Raw genomic sequence first — 12,109 nt, forward strand, 5'->3', positions numbered from 1 at the left:
CATTGGCAGTTACTCCTCTACTATATTCCTACTACCCGGTCCTAGGCAACTTTCTGTCTCTCTGGATTTACATATTCTGGGTATTTCATATAGATGGAATCATACAGGATGTGATCTTTTGTGACTGGCTTCTCCTGCTTAGCATGTTTCTGAGGTTCAGTCACATGGTAGGATGTATCAGAACTTCATTTCTCTTTATGGCTGAATAATATTCCATTGTGTGGATATACCTGGAGTCCCTGGGTGGCACAAATGGTTATGCACTTGGTTGCTAAGCAGAAGGTTGGTGGTTTGAATCTGCTCAGAGGCACCTCAGAAGAAAGGCCTGGCAGTCTACTTCCAAACAATCACAGCCATTGAAAATTACGGAGTGCAGCTCTGCTCTGACACGCATGAGTTGGAATCGACTCGACGGTGACTGGTATGGACATACCACAAATTGTCTATCCATTAATCAGTTGAATATTGAGGTTGTTTCCATTTTTTGGCTCTTACGGATAATGCTGTTAGGAACCTTGGTGTACACCTTTTTATGTGGACATAGTTTTCATTTCTCGGGCATACCTAGGAGTGGAATTGCTGGATCATATGGTAATTCTGTGTCTAAACTTCTTAGTAACTGCCAGACTCCCAAATCAGCTGTATCATTTTACATTTCCACCAGCAGTTGTAGCTGGGTTTTTCGGTTTTGTTTTGTTTTTCTTTTGGATCTGGGATCCAGTCAAGGATCACGCTTTTCATTCAGTTGCCCTGTCATTTAGTTTCCTTTTATCCAGAACATTCCCTGAAGTCCTTCATGACATTGAATGATTTCAAGAATCCAGGCCAGTTTTGCAGAATATCCCCCTAATTTAGATTTGTCTTGTTGTTTCCTTATGATTGGATTCAGGTTAACTATGACTTTTTTTCCATAGATGATGTGGTGTCCTTATTATTTCAGATGGCATTTGATGCCAATTTGTCCCATTACTGGTGGTTTGAAGTTAGGTCACTTGGTTAAGAAATTGTCTACCAGCTTTCTCCCTTGTAAAGATACCCCTTTGTAATTAATAAGTCACCCGGGGAGTGATACTTGACCCTGTGGATATCCTGTCCACTACAGACGAGGGCGCAGTGTTAGTGTTCATTGCAATTCTTGACTGAATCAGTTATTATGAAGGAGGATGTGAAAAAGTGGTTTTCTGTTCTGTCATTCCTTCTACCTTTAATTGTCGACATTTTTATGCGAAAATGAGCACCCTCTTCTCAAGTTATGTATATGTATAGCCATGTCCATCCTTGTTCATTCTGATGCTCAAATTTACCACAGATTGGCTCCTGTGGCCTAGTGTGATGTCCCTGTTAGTCTTTGTGTGCGTCCTTGCGTTCTGACACACAAGGTGCTTTCCATGAACCATCTACTTCCTTCCAGATATTTCATTAGTGGGCAAGAGCAGAACTTCTCAGATGCTAGGGATCCAAAGATGAATCGGATTCCCTTGCCCTTGATAAGTACTGTGATGATGTTTAAGGAGATTCTGTTAGAAATTATTTTCGGGTTGTTCAGGTTGTCCCTCAGTTGATTAGGGTCCAGAACCCACCTGGCTGAGATCCTCTTGGTACTGAAGCATTCTGCTTTTAGCCCCACCTGTTCTTGTCCTAGTGACCGGTAGGCTTGGTTGCTTTGGAGCAGGCTGCCGCTGGGTGGGGGAAGCCTGGCTATGGCTTCTGGGGAACTCGTGTTGCCCCTCGACAGTAGTAGGTCATCACCTGTGGTTTTAGGGGCAGCATCAGTTGACCCCTGCTCCCACTGCACAAGCTAGAGCAGTTGGGGTAGCTCAGCCAGGTACTGAGGCTGGAGGTCATTTATCACCTCCTGTGCAGTCAACAGTTGTCGTTTACATACCCTTAAATCATGGGAATCCTGAGTTTATGTGGCTTCCAGGTGCCCAGAGGCCACTGCAGGGTGCGTTGGGACAGTGGGTTGAGAGCAGATGCTGATTGCTCAGGGCACCAAGTTTGTTGGAGCTGATTCCAAGGGAGCTGATGCAAAATACTAATGGAAAGTGGGGCAAGGTGAGAAGCTGAGAACAGCATTCTTTAGATAATAGTTTTTCCTCAAGCTCTGACAAAACCCCCTGGGAGGTCATGCCTCCCCTGCCCTGATCCCAAGTGTTGACCTTGTCCATGACGCTAAGGTGTGTCACGGTCACGTGGCTGGGTGGAAACCCCAGGTTCTGCTCGGTGCGACTTATCTCAGCCAATAAATGAGAGACCGAGGTGGGAGACTAGAAGTGCAACTTTATTTTGTTGCGCAAGGAAAGGAAACGGGGCTGCTGCCACCAAGACTGCTCAGCGTGGGTGAGGGAAAGGTTCATTTTAAGGGTTTTACAAGTTTATACCAGTTATGTCAGCAACATCCTTAATCATACTATGCAGGTGCAGTGGGGTTTATGTATAACATCATGTGTTCAGAAAACGACGGTTAAACTCCACCCAGAGGTGGGGAAATTACTATGTATGAGGTCTAAAAGTTATCCTGAGTGTCAGCATGGCACCTAAACTGGTTTCTGCCAATTTCCTCTAGTTTTGGGCAGCAGTTAAGGAGAGGGGAACAGGATTTTAATGTAAAGCTACAGGATGTGCCAAGCAAGCTGCTTGAAAAACCCAAAAAAACCAAACCCACTGCCGTCGAGTCGATTCCGACTCATAGCGACCCTATAGGACAGAGTAGAACTGTCCCATAGAGTTTCCAAGGAGCGCCTGGCAGAGTTGAACTGCTGACCTCTTCGTTAGCAGCCGTAGCACTTAACCACTACGCTTCCAGGGTTTCCAAGCTGCTTGAGGCAGTGGAATTTTCTGTAGCCTAGGGACTTCTGTTTTAGTCACATGGCTGTACCTCAGGGCCAGACTGGAATCTGTGCCAACTCCAAATATCACATTCTGATGGAAGTCACTGCTGAGGCTGCCTCAGGCAGCAGGAGATGGTGGGATTGGTGTTCAAATGCTGGGAAGTAAGTTCTGAAGCTGGGGCATTTCCTGAGGAGACTGGCCAGCCAGGAGGCCAAGCCAGGGGTGTTCACACATTGGAGTTCTCCTAAGGGGAGGGAGGAGTCCGTGGGTGGTACATATGGCCGACCCACTTAGCTGCTAACCGAAAGGTCGCAGGTGGGAGTACACACAGAGATGCCTGAGAAGAAAGCCCTGACAGTCTGCTTCCAAAAAACGAACCATTGACAACCTTAGGGAGCGCAGTGCTACTTTGACACACGCGGGGTCACCATGGGTCAGAATTGACTTCGAGACGACTGGTTTGCTTTGGTTTGGGGGAGGGGGCAGTTAGCAGAAGAGAGTGGTAGAGCTGGGGTAGGGGTCTTCCAGCCCAGGGCCCACTTCCGGGTCCTGGCTGTGCCAGGCTTGTGCTTTAGTTGCTGAGGGAGTGGAGCCCTAAGCCAGGAACTGGGGGGAAAGCCAAGGAAGGAGGCAGCCAGATGGTTCAGCTCACTGAGGTCCCCTGTCCTGAGGAGGGCCCTGGTGGGTTATGGAAGTGCCTCGCCAGTGGGGTGGGTGGGAAAGATGGAAGATGTCCCAGAATCCTTAACACCTGGCAGGCCCCAAGCCCATCTTCCCCTTTTCCCCCACGCTCCTCTGCTTAGACCATAAACCACATTACACAACAGATTAATTTGAAAATTGAGTTGCAGCAGAATGAGTTGATGTCAGCTTCAAAGTTCAGTGATGTTTAATCAGAGCCATCCAGAGACTACCCCTGCTCCCAGGAAATCATTCTGACCGAGTAATTACAGAGAATAAAGATTAGAATTGTGTTTCTGGCAAAGCTCTGTTGCATTCAGCATCTCCAAAGCATGAATTCCATTAACCTTCCATGAACCAACGTTAAATTGCTTTTAATTAGTTGTCATTCTAATTAGAGTCACACGGAGGAGCCTTTGTTTATACTTGGTGTCTGTTCCCTTTTCTTCTCTGGAATTATGTCCTCTTGAAACTGTCATTTGGAAAACCATCGTCATAACCTATGTGTCCGTCCATCGTGCTGAGTCGGGACCTGGCACCGTTAGGCTGGGGATTTGTCCCATCTTTACCAGCACTCACCTTTAAAGCACGAATCATTCATTCCACATCACTGTGTGACAGACTCTGCTGGGTGGTGGGGACACAGATGACCTTGCCTTGCCCTCTTGAGCTCACGGAGTGCAGCAGGACCAGCTGGGGCAGGGCCAGGATGACCGCTGGCTCCCCAGGAGGGCTCGGGGAGGAGTGTGGGAGGCTCCCAGGGCACAATGCTTACACTGCATATCGAGTGAGGTGGGTTACCAGGGACCTACAGTGCGGAGACATGTGACTGAGAGCGTCTTGGCTGTGCTGAGAGGAGGTGGGACCAGGCGAATGGCAGGATGCCCGTGAGAGGAAGGCTGAGGCCCACTCACAAGGAACGGTCTTGGGGCCAGGCCAAAGACCTTGGGCTGTGGTCAGTAAGTGGCCATGCATGTGGGTGGCAAGAGATTCCGATTTTCTTTGGTTCCTTGAGCCCGTGATAGCAATGTGCAGAGGTAAAAGAGTCAAGACAGTTGGAGTAGTTAAGAGTAACTGTGAAGAGTCCAGGTGAGAGATAGTGAGGACTGGGAGCAATGGCAGTGGACATGGAGAGAAGGGGACTCCAGGGATGTCAATGCAGAATGAATGTGACTTGATGACTACTTGGATATGGGGAAGGAGTGAGGAGGGCTTACGGGGTGCTCCCAGAGTGCCTGCCAGCTTGGCTTCTGGTGAGTGGAGGGGCAGAGACTGGAGCTAAATAGGGCAGGGCATGTTTTGTTGGAAAAACGGATTCCGTTTTCGAGGTTGAAGTGCTTGTGAGATCTCTAGGCAAAGAATTCCAGTAGGCATTTGGGTCTGGAGATAAGGCAGAGGGTCTGGACTGGCGGTGTAAATGTGAGGGTTAGCAGTATGCTGATGACAGGGGAGACCATGGGGGTCTTACATGGGTCAGGGAGGTATAGAGGGAGGAAATGGAATGTGGGTGATACCAGTACTTCAGGAGTGGTAGAGAGGAAAAGACTCTGTGGTGGCTTATAGAGGTCCAAGAACAGAAGGAATGCAGATGTAATATTGAGTGAAAGAAGCCAGACACGAGAGAAAACATACTGTATGTCCATTTATATGAAAGTCAAAACCAGGAAAACTAATCTTCGGTGATAAAGGTTAGAATAGAGGTTCACCCTGTGAGGGAGCCCTGACTGGGAGGGCGAGGTTCTAGAGTACTAGAAAAGTCCCATATCTCCATATGTATGTTTGCTGACCCTCTATTTTACCTAGTTTGATGTCCTTCTCCAGGGACTGGTCCCTCCTGATAACATGTCCAAACTACATGAGATGAAGTTTGAAATCCTTGCTTCTGGCTATACTTCTTCCGAGATACATTTGTTTGTTCTTCTGGCAGTCCATGGTATATTCAGTATTCTTCACCAACACCGTAATTCAAAGGCATCAATTCTTCTTCGTCTTCCTTATTCATTGCCCAGCTTTCGCATGCATATGAGGCAATGAATTACCATGGATTGGGTCAGATGTACATTAGCCCTCAAAGCGACATTTTTTGCTTTTTAACACTTTAAAGAGGTCTTTTGCAACAGATTTGCCCAATGCAATACATCCTTTGATTTTTTGACTGCTGTTTCTATTGTGGATCCAAGTAAAATGAAACCCTTGACAACTTCAGTCTTTTCTCCATTTATCATTGATGTTGCTCATTGGTCCAGTTGTGAGAACTTTTGTTTTCTTTATGTTGAGGTGTAATCCATACCGAAGGCTGTAGTCTTTGATCTTTATCAGTAAGTGCTTCAAATCCTCTTCGCTTTCAGCAAGCACGGTTATGTCAATGCATATTGAAGGTTGTTAATCAGTCTTCCTCCAATTCTGTTGCCACACTCTTCTTCACATAGTCCAGATTCTCAGATTATTCGCTCAGCATACAAATTGACTAAGTGTGGTGAAAGGATACAACCTTGATGCACACCTTTCCTGACTTCAAACCACAGAGTGGTTTAATAGAACAGAACAGAAACTTTGTTCTGTTCCAGCCACAGCCTCTAAGTCCATGTACAGGTTCCCATGAGCACAATTAAGTGTTCTGGAATTCCCATTCTCCACAATGTTATCCATAGTTTGTTATGATCCACACAGTTGAATGCCTTTGCATAGTCAATAAAACACAGATAAACATCTTTCTGGTATTCTCTGCTTTCAGTCAGAATCCACCTGACATCAACAAGGATATCCCTTGTTCCATGTCCTCTTCTGAATCTGGTGTGAATTTCTGGCAGTCCCCCGTCGATGTACTGCTGCAGCCGCTTTTGAATGATCTTCAGTAAAATTTTCCTTGTGTGTGATATAATGATAAAAAAAAAATAATAATAATAATAAAAAAATCATTGTAGTGTTCAATAATTTACTCGTTTTGTTGGATCATCTTTCTTTGGGATGGGCACAAATACGGATCTCTTCCCGTCGGTTGGCCAGGCAACTGTCATCCAAATTTCTTGGCATAGACGAGTGAGCACTTCCAGCATTGCACTGGCTTGTTGAAATATCTCCACTGCTATTCTGTCAAAAAAGGATAATGGTGACAGCTGCAGAACACGATGGATGTAGTGTCACTGAACTGTATGAGTAAAAATTGTTGAATTGCAAATGTTACAAGTCATGGATTGAATTGTGTCCCCCCAAAATATATGTCAACTTGGTTAGGCCACAATTCCCAGTGTTGTGTGGTTGTCCTCCATTTTGTGATTGTAATTTTATGTTAAACAGGATTAGGGTGAGATTATAACACCCTTACTATAAGGTCACATCCCTGATCCAACGTAAAGGGAGTTCCCATGGGTTGTGGCCTACACCACCATTTATTTTACAAGAGATGAAAGGGAAGGAAAGAGACAGTGGGGACCTCATACCACCCACCAAGAAAGTAGTGCCAGGAGCAGAGCGTGTTCTTTGGACCCAGGGTTCCTGCGTGGAGAAGCTCGAAGTCCAGGGGAAAATTTATGACAAGGGTCTTCCTCCAGAGCTGACAGAGAAAGCCTTCTCCTGAAACTGATGCCCTGAATTTGGATTTTTAGCTTACTTTACTATGAGGAAATAAATTTCTCTTTGTTAAAGCCATCCACTTGTGGTATTTCTGTTGTAGCAGCACTAGATGACTAAGACATTATATGTATTTTTTCCACAATTAAAAAAATGGGGGCGGGGGGGGAAGACCCTGGAGTGTACATGGTACCAGGAGAGGGTAGGGGTTTCAAGAAAGCAGGCGATCGCCGTGTCACTCAGTGGTCCATGGCCACACTGTTTGGCTGGCTTTGCAGAGCGGGGGCTGTGTTCTTACAAGGCCTGCCCTCCTCCCTGCTGGCCTGTGAGCTCCTGGGGGGACCGTAGCCCTGTCGAGTGTGACACAGCAGACCCCGACACGGACCCCGCCCATGAAGGAACAGAGATACTGTGGTGAGGTCCTCTGGCCCAGGGCAGAGTCCGTACGTGCTTTGCCACAGCTGGTATACCTCAGTGCAAATGACCCTGCCTTTGGCCTCCTGAGTTCCCTCCCAAACGCCTGTGTTTCAATTTGATAATGCTTAATAAAAAATGTAATTAACTAGTATAATTTAAAAGAACTTGTTTCTATTTCAGTGTGAGGGTTTCCCATAGAAACCACTTCAGCTTTGGTGGCTGTGAATGGCAGCTTTGTTAATGGAGCCATCTGCAGGCTCTCCTAGCTTCCTCACAATCTGTTGTGTTGCTCATCGCTTCCAGCGCAAACACCGTTTATTGTGATGGGGGCCCCCATTACCTGGAGGGGACAGCTTCCCTGTCCCCTCATGCGAGGACAGCTTCTTTGCTGTGCTCCATGGACGCCAGCCTCCTCAGAGCAGTGGGAACAGAGCCCATGACCCACTGGGATGCCTCTCTCCTTTGGATAGGAGGCCCGGGGGCAAGAACCCTTTCACATCGTTCAGACTGAGACCAGGGATGGGGCCTTGGGGCGGCACAAACCCAGAACCCGGCACAGGTGGTGCCTAAACTCACCTAAACCCATGATGGAAAAGGCTTTTACAGAAATCAAGCGTTTGCAATTATCCTAGTTGATCTATTGGGGCTTCTCATTGCAGCCCTTTGTTAGGTTAAAAAAAAAACAAAACTTCAAACCAAACCCATTGACCTTGAGTAGATTCCGACTCACAGCAACTCTACAGAACAGGGTAGAACTGCCCCATAGGGTTTCCAAGGAGCAGCTGGTGGATTCGAACTGCCGACCTTTTGGTTAACAGCCCAGCTCTTAACCATTGCGTCAGCAGAGTTTCCTTCTGAGGTCAAATTCCTCACTTTTCCCCCGGAAAGGTCTGGCTTGTCCAGGGCGGGGTGAGTGGGACTGAGCTCCGGGGTCATGTGAGGGCTACGGGATGCTGTGAGGGCTAGAGTCCTCAGGCATTCTTCCAAGAGAGGACTCTTGGCCCAGCTCAGAATTAATTTATCTTACAAATGAAAATGTCAGAGCCTGGCAAACATTCCTGCTAATGATTCTGGTGATGAGATATCCGTGCGCAGCAAATAGTAGGCCACCCGACAGGGATTTTTGCCGATGAACCGGTGGGGGCATCTGTTGGGGAGGAAGCCTGACCACCTCCTCTCATTTCTGTGGCAGTCTCACGAGGGGCCTGCCAAAGGAGACTCCCATGGTTGTCCTTGTCATTTTATTAATTCTGGACAAGCACCTCAGGGAAGGCTGGGGCCGGATTGCTTCAGAGACGAATTCCAAGAAAGGAGTGACAGCAACGCCACTCGAAGTAGACGAGTGAGAAGCAAAACGAGTGAGAAACAAGTAGGAAGGAGAAGAGGTACGGAATGCCCCAGCAGAGAGGGACAGCAGCGGCAAAAGCCCCTCTCCTATCTGTGGCAGGGGACTACAGAGTTACGTTGTTACACATGGACCACGTGTTTGTGGGTGTGGGTGTGTGTGTGGGTGTGGAGGGACAGCTAACCAGAGGATGGATTCTGAGTGCTCTCAGCCCCTGCTGTCCCAGATGCTGAGCTTCGCAACCACACCTCAGACCTACAACCCTCCTTGCCTGGGGCCCCTTTACGCCCACACTAGAGCTAGGGGTTCTCCCACATCCGCCTGGGGTGGAATCACCTTGAATTCAGGCAACATCCCAGCTTCACCATCGGCAATGTTTTGTTTGGCCTGTAGGTGGAGCACTCTTAAGTGCACCCCGGCAGAAATAGTACCCAGAAAAAAAAAAAAAAAAAAAAAAGGACTTCGCTGTATTAACGGGCGTTTTCTTCTGCATTTTTCCTTCAAAAGCATGAAGGGAAGGTAAAGGTTCTACATCATTGTTTTTAACTTTATTTTGAAATAATTATAGATTCATAGGAAATTTCAAAAATTATACACAGAATTCTGTGAATGCTCCTGCCAGCTTGACCCAATGGAGAAATACAAGTGTACAGTATCAAGACCAAGAAACTGACATTGGTATATAATACTGTGATCTAGACTACAGAGCATATTAAGTGTTCATGTTTTGCATGCATTTGTGTGCGTGTTCTACGCAATTTAATCCCATGTAACCCCACGTAGATTCTGTAACATTATCACAATCAAGATACAGAACTGTTCATCCCACAGAGCACTCGCCTTTATGGTTGCATCCTCTCCCCTCCGTCCCTGCTCCCTTGTTCCCTATAGTTTCGTCATTTCGCGAATGTTCTATAAATGGTGTCATACAGTGTGTAACCTTTCGGACTGGCTTTTTCCAGTAGGCAATAATGCCTTTGAGACCCCTCCAAGTCTTGCATGTATCAATAGTTCATTTCTTTTTATTGCTGAGTTATATTCCATTGTTGAGTTCTACTTAATTTTTTAAATATCAAAACTTAACCTTCTTGATGTATCTATTAGAGAATTTAAGCAATGGCTGGGTGGTTCCAGTAGAGGACCCATCAAGATTAGTACGAATAACTTACTTTTCCCATTCAAAATCATATACTACGTATAGCCTGTAGTTAGAATTTTCTAATTTTGAGGGAACCTAACCTTGCTAATCTACTAACTCTAAAATATACACGGCTTGTTTCTCCTTTCTGGACTGTATGCCTCATGAAGGCAGGGGCCATGTCTTTCTCAGCTCTGGATTCCCTGCTGAGCCCAGCACAGTTCCTGACACTAGGCAGGTTTTTAATACATACTAGAAGAATGGATGACTCCTTTGGGTCCTCTACCCCACACAAACTCCCCAGGATTCAAACAGGTCACCACTTTGAAGGTGGCAGCAGCACAATACCCTTTTATTGTAGAAAGAGCAGTCTGTAGGGGGAAGAGGGCTTCCTTTATCTGAGAATCCCATTTAGTGGAAAGAGTTCTACAGTGTACAAATTAAGAGGGTGCCAGCTTCTGCCTGCTCCTTTCAATCAGGTTACCAAGTCCCTCGGCCCAGTGTCTGCTCCGTGGGCTTCGCTGTGGACGGGGTCTGCGCAGATGCTGGCTCCTGGGTATCCTGTGACCTTCACAGGATGCACTCTGGCTTGGTGACTACACATTCAGTCAAGAATGAAATGAGATGGCCAGGTCTGAAGGCTTTGCTTGTTATTAAAAAGTTCATTTTTTTCCCCGAGGTCATTTCTCATGGCCTGTTTGTTTTCAGTTCCTTTAGTGAGAACTTATGAAAGTAAACTTCGTTGGAGTTGAATCTGGCTCTGGAGCCGATTTTGCTTAATCCCACTGAGATGTTTAAGTCATCATCTCCAACAGTCATCCATATTCATTTCTGTCAATGGATGGCTCCCTAGGAAAAATCTATTTTCAGGACTGAGTACATTGCGGAAAGGGAAAGGAGACATCAAGGCCTGCGGCTGGACGTGGGGCTGGCAGAGCCCCTAGGCTTGTGACGGAAAGTGGGATGGGGAATAGGGACAAAGTGGAAAAAGCACTTGGCCAGTGACAGAAAGAGGCTGCCACGCTAGACTCTGTGAAGTGGAAATTGCCCAAAGCTGAGAAAGCAAGGGAGCAGCATCTCCACACAAACAGGCTTGAATTGAACATTAGGGACCAGGAGGTCTTACGCATCTGACGGTGGTCGGAGCCAGCAGCAGGGGCAGCAGTTACTGGCAGTGATGCCACAGCACCGCAAGAGCCTGGAGGCGCCTCTGCCACTCCCTTTGGCTGTGGGATAGCAGGGCAGGGGCTTTGTGTGGAAGAAGGGCCCCTTCAACTTTGTGACACTGTGGAGTCCAAAAGCTGCCTTTCCCAAAGTCTAGTTTTTCTTTATGCTAGTCTTAAATTCTCCCTGCGACAAGTGTAGCCCATGTCTTTCCTATTATTAATAATTACTAATGATTATTCTGGAACCCTAGCGGCCCAGTGGTTAAGCATTCAGCTGCTAACCAAAAGGTTAGCAGTTCAAATCTACCATCTGCTCCTTGGAAACCCTATGGGCAGTTCTACTCTGTCCTATAGGGCCGTTATGAGTTGGACTCAACTCAATGGCAACTGTTAAAGATTATTCCGCAGTAAACACAGTCAACTGCAGAATGGTGGTTAGCTGCATGGATTGTGGAGGCCGGAGGGCCTGGCTTCACATCACATCTGTCACTTGCTGGTGGTGTGACCTGGGCAAGTTACTTGCCTTCTCTGTTCCTTAAATTTCCTCATCTGTCAGATGGCGATAATAGAATTTAGGATTGCTGAAAGGGTTCAATAAGCTAATACATGTAAGCTCTTAAGTGCTTAATACTGTGTGAGCCATTATGTTGAACCACATTTAGTCATCTGGATGTGCCATATTTTAACTGTTGAGTACTTAGGTTATTTTTTGTTTTAGGCGCCCCCCCCTCCTTTTTTAAGTTTTTGTCCTTGGAGACACAAAAGTGGTACTCTTATAAAATTCTTTAAAAAAAAGTGCTCAGGAAGAATGAAGAACAAAGACACAAGGTAATTATGAGCCTAAGAGACAGAAAAGACCATATAAACCAGAGACTATATCAGCCTGAGACCAGAAGAACTAGATGGTGCCCAGCTACAACCGATGACTGCCCTGACAGGCAACACAACAGGGAACCCCTG

The sequence above is a fragment of the Loxodonta africana genome, chromosome 26 (genome assembly GCF_030014295.1).
Source record: "Loxodonta africana isolate mLoxAfr1 chromosome 26, mLoxAfr1.hap2, whole genome shotgun sequence".
Taxonomy (NCBI): Eukaryota; Metazoa; Chordata; class Mammalia; order Proboscidea; family Elephantidae; genus Loxodonta; species Loxodonta africana.